Source organism: Lissotriton helveticus, chromosome 3_1 (genome assembly GCF_964261635.1).
Source record: "Lissotriton helveticus chromosome 3_1, aLisHel1.1, whole genome shotgun sequence".
In the NCBI taxonomy this organism is placed as follows: domain Eukaryota; kingdom Metazoa; phylum Chordata; class Amphibia; order Caudata; family Salamandridae; genus Lissotriton; species Lissotriton helveticus.
Window position 1 is genome coordinate 617,783,916 of NC_136061.1, and position 14,140 is coordinate 617,798,055.

Here is a 14,140-nt window from a genome sequence, read left to right on the forward strand (position 1 = left end):
ATTTACCGAATCGGTAAATTTACCGATTCTGTAACATGATGGCCCCTACATGCCGAATCCTAAATACCGGTCGGTAACGGCCGAAATCGGCCGTTACCGATCGGTATTTGCTCTACTACATCTGGCCCAAAGTGTTTTAACTGTAAAACCTGAACGGGAAATATCATTATAAGGCAACAAACAGAAAATATTATCAAAATTTAAACAAGGAGTATACTGAGCATAAGAAAAACTACGAAAAGTATAAAATGGCACAGAGTGATAATATATGTGTGCCACCTCTCTTTCTTGATGAACCAGGGAAGCCAGTAATGAAATGGAGGAATTGGCTGAGAGCATTCGAAAATTATATCATATCTATAGATGGTAAAGGATACAATGCAGAAAGGAAAACAACGCTTTTGTTTGGATTACTAGGTAAAGCTGGGCAAGAGGTGTTTGATAGCTTGCCAGAATATGAAAGCCCCCCTAGCGTATTCATACCATTAGGCGAGTATCAAGAGGCAGTTAAAAGACTCGAAAAACAATTTGATGAGGAAAGTAACATAATGGTGGGAAGGCACAAATTCACACTATGAAAGCAGGAAGAAGGAGAAACAGTTGAGGAGTACATAGCATGTTTGAGAATCCTGGCAAAGGAATGCGTATTTGAGGATATGACTGACACCTATATTAGGGACCAAGTAGTATTTTACTGTTACTCAAAGAAGGTGCAGGAAAGGTTACTTGCGTGTAAAAAACCTACATTACAAGAAGTAGTGGATATCACTAAAGGAATAGGAAGATCAATGATATCCACAAAAGAATTATCTTGCACAAGTAGTAATGCTAACGTATTTTACTTGCAGGAAAGAAGGAAAAGTGACAACAAAAGTAGTGAAAAGAAATGGAGCAACAGAAAGGTAGGAGGAAAAAATTTGAATTGTTTCAGGTGTGGTTCTCAAGAACATCTAGCGGACTAAGTCATGCCCAACTCTAGCTAAAAAAAATTCAAAATGTAAAAAATTGGGTCACTATACCACGCTATGCAAAACAAGAATGACATATGGTAATGTAAAAGTTAATGCTATTGGGGATTTTGATGAAGAAATGTGTGCCAACATTGTGTTGTATGTAGAATTGGTTGATGGCAAGATAAAGTGTCCTATCGGTGAAGTTAAAATTGGTGAAGTTGAATTGCAGTTCACTGCTGATTCGGGATCACCAATCACTATCATATCAGATAAACTGTTTGAGGAAAAATGGAAAGATGTTAATTCACAGGAAACTGACATTAACACGAAGGCATTTGGGGAACAGGACATTGACATGGTAGGATATTTCTGGGACACAGTAACATTCAGGGAGAGAGTAATAAATACTAAAATCTATGTGGCAGAAAGAGGAAGAATTCTAGTTGGATGGAGAGACTTGGCAAAGCTAGGTGTTATCTTGCAACCAGGAGCAAAATATCCCATAATTCTGAGAGAGAGTTTTGTATACAGTATAGGAATGGATGAAGAACACAAAGATGTTAGCAATATTTTGGAAAAATATAAAGAAATCTTCAAAAATGAAATTGGTTGCGTGAAGGGGTTTACACACGAAATACAATTAAAAGAGAGCGCAGTTCCAATTAAACACAAGGTGAGGACAGAGCCTTTGTCAATAAAACCGAACTAAAAAGGTTCTTGAAAAGCTAATTAAGGAAGGGGTGATTGAAAAACCAACGAATCTGAATGGGTATCTGCAATTGTAGTTTCCAAAACGAAAAAATTAGGAGACTTAAGACTGTGCGTTGACCTCAGATCCTTAAAAAAAACATCCTAGTAAATTTTCTCCCGCTTCCAAAGATCCAAGAGATACTACAATCTGTCACGGGATCCAAATATTTCACATTGATAGACTTAAAAGCGGCTTACCATCAGGTAGTTTTGACAGATGACAGCAAAAAACTGACTACATTTGTAACACCATATGGGGCATACAGGTATATCCGCCTACCATTTGGGTTAGGTTCATCGTCAGGCGTATTCCAAAAGCTAATGGACATACTGTTCGGGGAAATGAAGGGCGTAGAAGCTTTTCAGGACGACATCCTGATACACTCAAGAACAGAAAAAGAACATCTTGAAATCCTGGAGAAGGTGTTGAGTGTACTAAAAGATAGAGGGATGACAGTCTCTAAAGATAAGTGCAAGTTCATGGTGAACAAAATTGAATACCTGGGTCATGCTTTAACTTCAGAAGGGATTACACCTAAAGATGACTTAGTAAAGGCAATCAGGGAAGCTTCAGAACCCGAAGACAAGGACACGTTAAAGTCATTCTTAGGCCTCAGTGAATACTATTCAAAATTCATTAAGGGGTATGCAGACATAGTTGAGCCACTGAGAAAATTACTGAGGAAAAATGTAAGTTATCAATGGTCACGTGAGCAAAGTCAGGCTTTTAAAGACATAAAAAGAGACATAGCAGAAGCACCTGCGTTAAAGCCTTATGATCCAGAACTTAATAATGTGATCACAATGGATGCTAGTGCAAAAGGGATTGGAGCAGTATTTTGCCAACTTCAATGGAAGAATGAAAACACTATCGCGTTCATATCCAGAAGGTTAAATGAAACTGAGAAGAACTACAGCACTATAGAACGTGAGACACTGCAAAAATTAAAGGACTACCTGTGGGGGAAGAGATTTACAATAATAATTGACCACAAGCCTTTGGTCTACATGATGGATGGTGAGGGCAGAGGAAATGGCAAAGCAAGCTCCAGATTGATAAAGACTGCTCTCCAAGCTCCAAGAGTACAACTTCAGCATCAATCACATAAAAGGGGGTAAGAACTGCAGGGCTGACTGCCTATCACGTCTACCAGTTATCGGTCAATCAGGAGACACCATAGATGATATCGAGTGTGTAGTAGCATGGATGGACGCAACTGCCATGTGCAGTGGATCAATAACAGAGGAGGAGTGGTTGCAAAACTCAGAGAAAGACAAAATATTAGAAAACGTAATGAACCACGTAAGAACAAAATGGCCTCCTATCAGGAATCTAAGGAATGAGTTAAAAAGCTATCAGCAGATAGAAGTAGAATTGACAATTGAATGTGGATTTCTAAAAAGAGGCGAATTATTCGTACCACCTACAGGTCTGAGACATAAAATGGTGAAACTAGCCCACAGGGGTCACCCAGGTACTACCGCCACTAGGAACATTCTCAGGATGCATTATTGGTGGCCGGGATTGGATAGCGACGTCAAGAACCACGTTAACAATTGTGAGCAGTGCCTCAAGGCAGACAAGCACTGGAAATTAAGAAGAGGAGAAGTGCAAATGGTAGAAATACCTAACGGACCATGGACAAAGGTCGTAATAGACTTTGCTGGGCCATTCAGTATGTTACAGGAATATTGCAGAAACATAATTGTGCTCACCGATTATTATTCAAAATGGATACACTACAAATTTGTAAGTACAGTGACAACAAATGTTGCAAAAAGAAAATTGAAAAAAGTGTTTGCATCAGAAGGGCAACCAAAGATATTGGTATCGGACAATGGAACCCAACTGGTGTCCAGTCAAATGACGGAGTATTTGAAAAATGTTGGGATTAGACAAGAGAAAACACCACTGTATAGCCCAATAAGTAATGGTCAGGTAGAAAGGATGAATAGATTCATTAAAGAGGGTATCCAACTTGCAATTGCTTCAAAACTAAATGTTAAAGAATTCATACGAGAGAAAATAAACACGTACAACAACACACCCAACGAGGCAACTGAACACACGCCATTTTATCTGATGAGGGGAAGGAAATGTAATAGTATACTTACCCCAAAGTTCAATAAATGGTACAAAGAAGAAGTCACAACCGAGGAAATAAGTGAAGCGGATCTCAAAGTGAAATAGAGAATAGTGTGCAAGCAGGAAAAAAACAAAAAGTATGCTGATATGACTAACAGAGCAAAAGATAAGGAGATTCTACCAGGAGACTGGATCCTGGTGAAAAAACCATGCAAAGTGGCAAAAGGAGAATCTGCATATAGCACCCCTGTTAGGGTGTGTGGAGCATCGAGAGGGTCTGTGTGTGTTGAAGGAAAAGGCTGGAGAAGCAAGGATGATGTGATCAAACTAAAAAAAGGACAAGAAAGGATTATAATGAGAGGCAAGGAGGGAAAAGAGAATAGCCTTGATGATAGCGTTCTGGAATGGGATAATGTCCCAGAGGGCCAAAGTTGCTCCAATTTAGACAATAGCCAGAGTGTTGCTAGGAGTAATGGTGAAGGGTCAAGGAGAGGCAGGGAAGAAGACAGTTTTAGTGTGACAGACTCAATTAATCCTGACCCAGTTTTGCCCAGTGTCAATAATGAAACTACTGTAGGACAAATGATTTATGACAGCACAAGTGATACTGCATGTACCAAATCTAAATCTGGTAGAATTGTCAGGATGCCGAAACGTTTTGGAGATTATGTACTCGAATAGCTTTTATTTCTGTACATGTCGAAGTTACCTCCCATGTTTTGTTGGGGAAAAAGGGAGATGTTGAGAAATGTACTTGTAATGTGTAGTGCAGAATCTGTTTTCACTGTTTACTGTTGCGCGTGACATACTTATGTGATGTCACAGCTGTCACTTGTCAGACGCTGTGCCCGCTATGCCACAGATGCACATCGCCCTACAGGCTCCTTGTGGGCCCTTGTTCGTGAGCTTATAATAAACTTCACTTTAATCTCTCCGTGGTCTGTCAATGCTTCCCACTACAGTTCATTCTACATTTTATCAGTTTTCCCCCCAATTTCCAGACAAAATCTGAGACAGGATTATTACCTGACAGTCAGAACACATCGGGCGGGGATTATGGCGGCTGTGCACTGAGTGACTGCAAGCTCCCTGGAAGAGGAATGCTTCGCGCAGTGTGTGTCCCTGCCGCCCCCGACCTGAACACATACCTAACAAAAAGTTGATGTATGCCTCCCCCCATCTTATCAGTGGCGAAAGAAGACGGGATGCCACTCTGCCTATCCACGGCCATCTTCGTTTCCTGCTGTGAGCGTTCTAAGCATCAGTTATCCTTCGCCTGTACTTCAGCTCAACTGTGAGTACATTTTTTATACCCCCATCCAAGGCACATTTGCGTGGACAGGTACAGAGAGCCGTGCCCGTTTTTATCACACCCTTAAAGCGTGTGTGCTGTGCTCAGCTTCCTGCTGTTTGCCCGCTCCCTATTCAAGCCAGTGAGCGTCCTACATGTACTTTGAGAGCGGAAACCAACATAGACTTTGGCTTCAAAACCAAAATAGACTTTCGCTTTAACAAGAGTTTTACTGACATTGAATTTCTCTCGCGCAGCTTTACCGGCATTAAATTTCTCTTGTGCGCACCCTCACAAGCTGCCTGCACATTCCAGCCTTTGTTTCCCCATGCGTTTGTGGCTTCTATGACTCGCGCACCTGCCCATGCTCCCTCGAGTCTCCAGCGTGCACCCTGAGCGTTCCGTTGCTAAGCAACCGACTTCAACCTCAGAGCTCCGTATCACCGGAAGGCTTAGTCTACACGCGCTGACACACACAGCACTTACTTTCGTGTGTCGAGTCTCCTCATCTTTCCTCAACCACTTGGCCGAGCAGGAAAAAAGGAAAAAAGACATTGCTGACTCAGTGATTTCACTTAGCATTTCACATAGATGTCCCGCCTTCAACTTCCTGCTACCTTTTGACTGGCCGAGCATAATGTCTTGATGCCTGGCACTACGCATTAATTTGAAAGGGAAAGCTTTCTTCTTTCTTTCTGCGCTGACACGCACAGTCCTCTGTACGTGTTTCAACACACGCGTTTGCTTGCAATTTCGCTGACACGCACAGCACTTTTCATCGTGTGTCTTTACGAATTTCTAGCAGCAGTTTTTGTTTCCACAAAGGAATCACTGCGCAAGACTGCCATCCTGTGGCTTAATTGCGAACTGCTTTATCAACTTCAATAATACTCCGTGTGTTACTTCTGTGACACACACACTCATTTTTACATCATTCTACCACAGAACTTGTCACACATATTCTTTTCACTTCCATTCTTCTTTTTCTTTCTTCATTTCCTGGTTCCGTGTTTTTTTCTCTCCTCTTTCTTCTCTCTCTTCTTCCTGGTTTTCTCTCTACATTCTTTTACTTTTGCTTCATTCTCTTTTCTTCACAGACATGCACAGTGTCACAGCTCCTGTGCCTTTTTTACAGGAACCTAGACAACCGCAATTTGAATGGAAACTATGGATTAGATCCTTTAAAGCATAATAATGCGCGATTGGCGGTCAAAGATTCAGACTCGAGAGGAAGAAGAATCTTATGATTATCATTTGGGAGTCGAGGGTCAAAATGTGTTTGACCATCTACCTCCTTCTGAACCACAAGAAGGTGAAGATCCCGATGAATTCGAGGTAGCGGTAATGCAATTGGACAAGTACTTCACCAAAACTAAAAACATTGTAGTACATAGATATAAACTTTTTACAAGAACAACAAAAACCCAATGAAATTATAAACACTTTCATTACAGCTTTAAAAGTTCTTGCTGCAAAATGTGATTTTGATAAAAAAAATTGAAGGATTCGTCTTCTTCTATCTGCTACTCTAAATCCGTTTATGTTCCAGCTCCTCAAAGTATGTTTATTATCTGTCTTGACCATATTTTAATAACATTTCCTATTTTCTTAAGAGACTTACGCATATGAGGACTTTTTTTTTTCTTTTTTTGCCATTGATCCCAACCCGTGTAAAAATTGCATGATATGTACAGTGTGTTTTAACCCAATTTTCGGGAAACACCACCCACCCAACCTGGGGAACCCTCCCTTTAAAAAAAACGGACATAAAGTCTGCCCAGCGGCTTTCCTCTCTCCAGCCCTTTTATGTGTTTCTGTGTGAATACGGACACAACCTGTTTTAGAAGTTTTCTAGCATTTTATCTGCTTAATGAGGTTTTCCACTTCCTCTGGATCTATAATGTGATGCATTTTGTTATTCCACATTATTTTTAAAGTGGCAGGAAACTTTCTTAGCGCAGTAGCTCCTAGAGATTTAAGCTCCTGTATATATTGGCCCACTTCCCACTGGCGTGTTTGCGTTTCCTTTGATAAATCCGAACGGATACGGAATGACCATCCATCTTTAGTGTGCGACTCAGCTTTCAATGCAGCTGAAAGGATATTTTCCTTAATAGAGTAGGTATTAAAGTTAATTACTATTTTCCTAGGTTTGTTATGTTATGTTATGTTATGTTAATGGGGTTGCTTATATAGCGCACGGCTACTCCAAGGAGTGTCCCGGTGCTTTTGTCTCTATTATGGTTTCGCCTAAATGGGTCCCTATTAATTTGTTGAATATCACAAAGTAAATCTAATTCGCCCTTTCAAGTCCTCACCCTCTTTTCTCTCTGGAACATTTAGGAGCCTCAGATTATTACGTCTTGACTTATTCTCCAGTGCTTAAATTTTTTTGGGAGGGCTTTTTCTTTATCTTTACAGTGTTGAATCTCTGTACAGATAGCCGTAACTTCCCTCCTCATGTCTTCTGAAGATGTTTCTAGATTTTTAGTTCTGTCAGTCAAATCATGTGCAGTATCATAATATTGCAAGAAACGCATCTCCAACAATAAGAATGGAAATCAATACTTAAAGGTCATAAGTGGATACACCAGCTAGCATGTACTAATCAGAATTAAAATATTAAAGGGGTGGCTAGTCTATTTAAAAACGTAGCTCACGCAAAAATAATTAATGTAACCTCAGACCTTAAAGGAAGATGGATCATTGTAACTGTGAGGGTTTATGACCAGACTTACTCCATGATAGGCTACTATGGCCCCAATGTAGACGATTCATCACCACTTTATGACTTATTTCAACAAACATTAAATGATGATTACCCTATTATTATGGTGGGGGATTTTAATGCTCTAATGGATCCTGTACTGGATAAATCTACCAGTAGACCAATGGTTACTACTCCTAAAATGTGAGCTTTTATACAGAACATCATGAAGAATCTAGGACTAATAGACCCCTGGAGGATGAGAGCTGGAAGAAAGAAAGAGTTTATGGTCATGCTTCCCGTATAGACTACTATCTTATTGATTCAAGATTAGGTAATAAGGTTAAAACAGTCTTTCATCACCCGCTCACTTATCAGAGCATTCAGCAGTCAGTTTAGAGATGGTTATAGAACAAAAGGGGCCTGAATTTAGATGGACAATGGATAGGTCCTTACTAGGAGAACTGGAAATTCAGGATAAACTGAAACTAGACACGCTAGACTACTTTGAACTAAATGTGGGATCCACTACTTTACGGGTCATTTGGGATACATACAAAGCCTATATTAGAGGGAAAATAATTGCTCATGCTACATATAGAAAGAAGGAAAATGACACAAAAACAGAAAACATGAGAAGAAAATAAATTCCTGGCAAGACTCTGCAGCAGCGAATGAACTTCAGTCACTTATCCCCTCTGTTGTTTAACCTATATATAGAGCCTTTAGCAAGGAGGATAAGGAAGGAACCGTCAATTCAGCCGTTTCAATATCAAGGCTGGGTTAAAAAAGAGGCTCTTTACGCTGACGACCTAATAATATATACCCAAAATCCCACAGAATCTTTCCCAATCATAATGGGTCTATTAAAAGATTTAGGCATGATTGCTGGATATCAGGTAAACGAAGGGAAAACAGAGATAATGACCTGGAATACCCATCTTGATACTACTTTGAGGGAAAAGGCGAAAAAAGAGATGAGATATTCAGGAGTCCAGGTAGTCAAATCTCTGGAAGAAATGGCACTGATACATTTTTTTAAACTGATGAAAGAAACTAAAATGTTGTTGCAAACCTGGTCTACCCTGCCATTATCGATTATTGGCAGGGTGAATCTGACAAAAATGATTATCCTACCAAAGTTTACGTTTGTATTCAATGCTCTGCCATTATATTTTGAGTTAAAATGGTTCAAGAAATTACAAGGTGATCTGACAAGCTTCATATGGGCTAATAAAAATCCAAGAATTGCCTGGAAAAAACTTCGCAAAAAAAAGATAGACGGGGGACTTGCTCTACCTGACTTTCTGCTATACTGCTGGGCTTTCCAGCTAAAAAAACATAAGATCACTTTTAACTAAACACGTTCAGTTATTACGACCTTGTTTAGGAGCATTAACTTTAGATCTAGCAGAACAAGGTAACTATTTCTTGTTTAAATGTAGGCATCCTAAAAAAAATTTAAAAATTCGCCTGAAGGTACTGAACGCGGCATGCAGACTCTGGATTCAGAATAGGAGAATCTTGAAATTACCCTATTATAGCCAAATTGCGCCAATTTGGAAATCCCCTGGGACCCCTCTATGTTTACAGGACTCCCTATCTATCCCACTAATGGATGGCGGAATTGAAAAATGGGGCCAATAAATAGACGAACAGAGGCAAATTTCGTGGGACTATCTATCATTGTCAAAATGTAAATAATTGCAATTAACTAGCTGGGCCCAAAGCCAACCATCAGTAAGAACCTCGAATGAGTGGGAAATTGCTCTACACGATAATCCTGCACACAAAAAGGAAACTGCTAAATGGTATTGGATGTTAGTCCAAGAAGAAGATGCCTATATGATCCCACTGGAGGAAAAGTGGAAAGAGGCCCTTCCACATATCGATCAAACAACCGTGTGGCAAGTATCTAGGAATATGTACACACTTTGCTCGTTTGTAAATACGCACCTTTAAGGAAAAATCACGTATTCATTCTGCACAGGGTTTACTGGTCCCCAAAGAAGTTATCCAGACTAGAAGGAGAAATAAAATGCTGTCTGAAATGTGGGCTGTCAAAGGCAGACGATGTGCACATGTTCTGTCTATGCCCTAACGTGAATGCCTTTTGGCTAGAAGTGGGTAAGATATTGATGGAAATACTGAAAATAAACATAGAGGTAAGCTTAACTTTGATTATTTTTGGAACCTTAGATAAACATATGTTTAATGGGGAGAAAAAGAAAGCGCTTGAACAGTTGTTATTAATCATGATTGTTACTGCTCGTAGGGAAATTTGTGTTAACCGGGTTTCCAGAAGTCCACCGTCTTGCGCAGCTTGGTTAAACACTGTCAGACAATGTGGCATACTAGACTGCATAAATGCTTCTGTGAAGAGGGTCAGTACTTGGGAACCACTTGCCAGTTATGCTTTAAACTTACATAGTTAATAAAGGATTAAAACGGTCCAAGGATTAAGACATTCAAATCCAACGGGAGATATGAGGGGGCCCCCTTATTATCTCTAAAATGAAGGTTTATATTTGGTTTATCAAAGAAAAACAACACCCGGTAGGATTCATGTGTATACTGTGTTCCCTAAACCTAAAGTACACTGTAACAAACACCTTTGGATTGTCGCATATGAGGATCAAGAAAAAAAAATGTGATTTCGATAACTTTACTTCTCAACTTGTAAGCGATCAACTTGTTGCATGATGCTACTGTAAAAAGATCCAAGAAAAAATACTCACTTGTAAAGACCCTACCCTAGATGAAGCAGTGGACATTGCCAAAAGTATTGAAAACTCAATGGATGATGCTAAGAAACTTGAATCTGCTTTATCTAATTCCAGTATTTCTGGTGCTGTCACTACTAAAACCCCTTTTTCTTCTCCTTCTCTCCCAAACATCTCCAGAGGATCTACCATACCTAGGGGTGAGAGAAACTTCACACCAAATAGAGGTGAAAAAACTTTCACACCTACGAGACAGTTTAACTACAGAATTAGTTGTTATAGGTGTGGGTTATCTATGCATGTTTCTTCTTTCAAAAACTGTCCTGCTATTAATCAACAATGCAACCATTGTGGTAAAAATGGGTCACTTCGCAAACGTTTGTATGGGGGAAGAAGAAGAAGTGTAAGATTTGTACTCAACGATTCTGATGACCAATGTGATGACAATGTCACAAATCAGGAGTATGTTGTAGTAGTCAAGAACTGCTCTGATAAATGCATTACGCAACATAGTCCTAATCCCGAAGTCGATGTTACTATTGAGGCTAATCATATTCAGCTCCTTGTTGACACAGGAGCACACATCACCAATGTATCTCAAGACAAGTACCCAACATTTTGGTCTACTAAGAGTTTGTTACCCCCTGATATACTTACAGTAGCCTTTGGAGGCAGTAGGATTGATTTGCTAGGTAACTTCTGGTCTAAAGTAAGTGTCTTTGGAGTAGTCATCAATGGTAAAGTGTATGTGGCTAAACATGAGATCAATGTTCTCGGTCTTATCCATCAGGCTTAGTTTGGTCTAACTATCAAACCTGGCCTATCCAACCCAGTTTTTATTGAACATCAATCCAACCATAATCACTTTACTCCCACTAGAGACACTAGCTCTCTGTCCAGTACTCGATTGGCCAGTGCTGGGGAACACAAGTACAGTAAAAATGTTGGCGACCGTCTAGGCAAAATCACAAACTTCCATCACTTCATTAGAATCAAAGAAAATGCTGTGCGCATCAAGCATAGACTGCGCAACGTCCCTTTGAGCATTATAGGTGATCTCGCCAAGCATTTACAAACATTATCTGACCAAAGCATAATCGAAAAAGTTGGATCCACTCTCTGGATTTCACCCATTGTTTTGGCCAAGAAGAGGTCTGGGGACCTGAGGATGTGTGTCAACTTGAGGAGCCTTACCGAAGCCATCTGGGTTGACAGTTTTCCCCTCCCACACATTGAATATCTCATCGCCTAAGTAGGTTCCTCCTCATGGTACACAAAACTCGATCTTAAGGCTGCCTACCATCAAGTCGAACAACATCCTTAGTCCCGACATCTCACAGCCTTCGTTACTCCGGATGGTGTATTTCAATCTTACCGGCTCCCTTTTGATCTCGCCTCAGCTGCTGCCATATTCCACAGACTGATGACTGAGATGTTCCATCACAATCCCCATGTTGTTGTTTTCCAAGACGACATTCTATTCACCAAAACTGAAGCTGAGCATGATTCTGTCATTGATCAAGTATTCAACATCCTAGCAAACAGAGGGGTCACCTTATAAAAAAGCAAAGGTACCTTCAAAATGAAGGAGATTGAGTACTTAGGCCACGTCATCTCCGAACAAGGCATCAAACCCAGACCAGGTCTAATAAAAAGCATAGTTGACGCACCTCCTCCCCAAAATAAGTAACAACTAATGTCCTTTCTTGGACTCTGGGAATTTTATTCTAAGTTCATGAAAGACTTTGCCAAGACCACAGAGTGTTTTAGGGTGCTACTAAAGAAAGGAGCAACTTATGTGTGGTCCTAGGAGTGCCAAAAAGGTTTCTGGTCCACAAAGACCACATAGTTCGAACCCCCGCTCTGCAAGCCTTTGTAGAAGGAAAGCAAACCGTTGTCACTGTTGATGCTTCTGAGTATGGTCTGGGAGCTGTTCTCTCGCAATATGCTGATGGGAGGGAGAACATAGTGGGATTTGCGACTCTTCGTCCTGTTGAACGGAAATATTCCGTTATTGAAAAAGAACTTTTAGCCTGTGTCTGGAGCATTGAAAAATTCAAACCATATGTATGGGGTAGATCCTTCGTCCTCAAGACTGACCATCGTCCTCTGGTTGACATCCTCTCTGGTAAAAACATCAAATGTACCACCGCTCGTTTAGCACGATTGTCCACGAAACTCCTAGAATACACTTTCACTGTAGAATGTATTCCCGGAGGAAAGAGCTTTAGAGCGGACTACCTATCAAGACTCCCCATTTCCGATACAGATGAACAAGACTGGGAAACTGAAGTTGAAGAGTGCTTTGTGGCACTTATTGGTCAAGACAACTTGTCCTTTGCAGAAGAAGACTGGATTGTGCAGATTGACAAAGATTCCATTCTCAAAGAAGTTGCATCTTTAATTAAGAAAGTCTGACCCAAATATCTACAGATGTTCTAGAAAGTTAGTGACAAGCTTTCAGTGGAAGGTGGAAACATAGTCAGAGGTGAAAAACTCATTCCTCCTTCTTGCTATCGAGAAAAGATCATTCTAGCCGCACATTATGGTCATCTTGGAGCAACCATTACAAAGAGGAAAATCAGAGCCAACTTCTGGTGGCCCAGAATGGACACCCAAATTGATGACTTGGCAAGGCAAAGTTCACGCTACAATGCTAGCGACAAAGTCCTAGTACTGGAAGGTACAGTTGAATCTCCCGTACCCCCTCCTGGCAGAGCTTGGCAAAGACTCTGTATAGATTTTCTGGGACCGTTCCATGTTCCCCCTTCCAACTCTAAATACTTTTTAGTCCTCATTGACCATCCGTCCATGTGGGTGGAGGTTGAACCCATCACTACACCCAATTCCAAGAGCGTCATTAACTGTTTTAATGCTATCTTCCTCAGGGATGCTTATTGTAGTAAACTTATACTCCTCGCAACATGGCCACCTTTGGTCATTAGAACTTTCTCTATGTTCACACCTCTTAAGCCTCCCCGTATACCTATGTGCGTTCTACTTTGTACTTGAGGTTCCACACTTGGCAGTTGATGGTCTGGTCAGCTGGCGAGGTGTACTGCTCTGCTGTGTCTTAATAAACCTATCCTGGAACTCAACCAGAAGTATCCTGTGATCCATCTACATTCATCCACAACACTTTAGCGATGATTTAAGCTGACCAGACCAGACCAGAGAAGAAGACCAGAGAGGCACACTAAGAAGAACAGCAGAGCACGAGCAGCACCTCGCACCAAGAACCCAAGAAGGCGTCTCACTCTACTGCATCAACAAGTAAAAAGAAAAGAAACCAGAAACCTGTGAAACCCCACCATATAAGAAGATACCAACCGTGAAAAAATCTAAACTTAAAAGAAGAAATAGAATCAGCCGCAATTATTACTTATCTGCCACTGGTAATGTGAGTAAAAGCAATCAGTAACCTGAGCCTCTAAACTAATATAAGAGGAAATCTCTCACAAGTGTTCCCCATCTCCTGCCAGCCACTTTAATAGGAAAACCGTGTAACCGGAGAACAGTCTGAAGTACCTTTCAAGCCCTCATCTCAGCTGATGAAAAAACGTGGTAATGGAAAAAGGAGAAACACCAATCAATCGCAAGTACCTGTCTCTTAGTCAGTTGCTGTTTTCT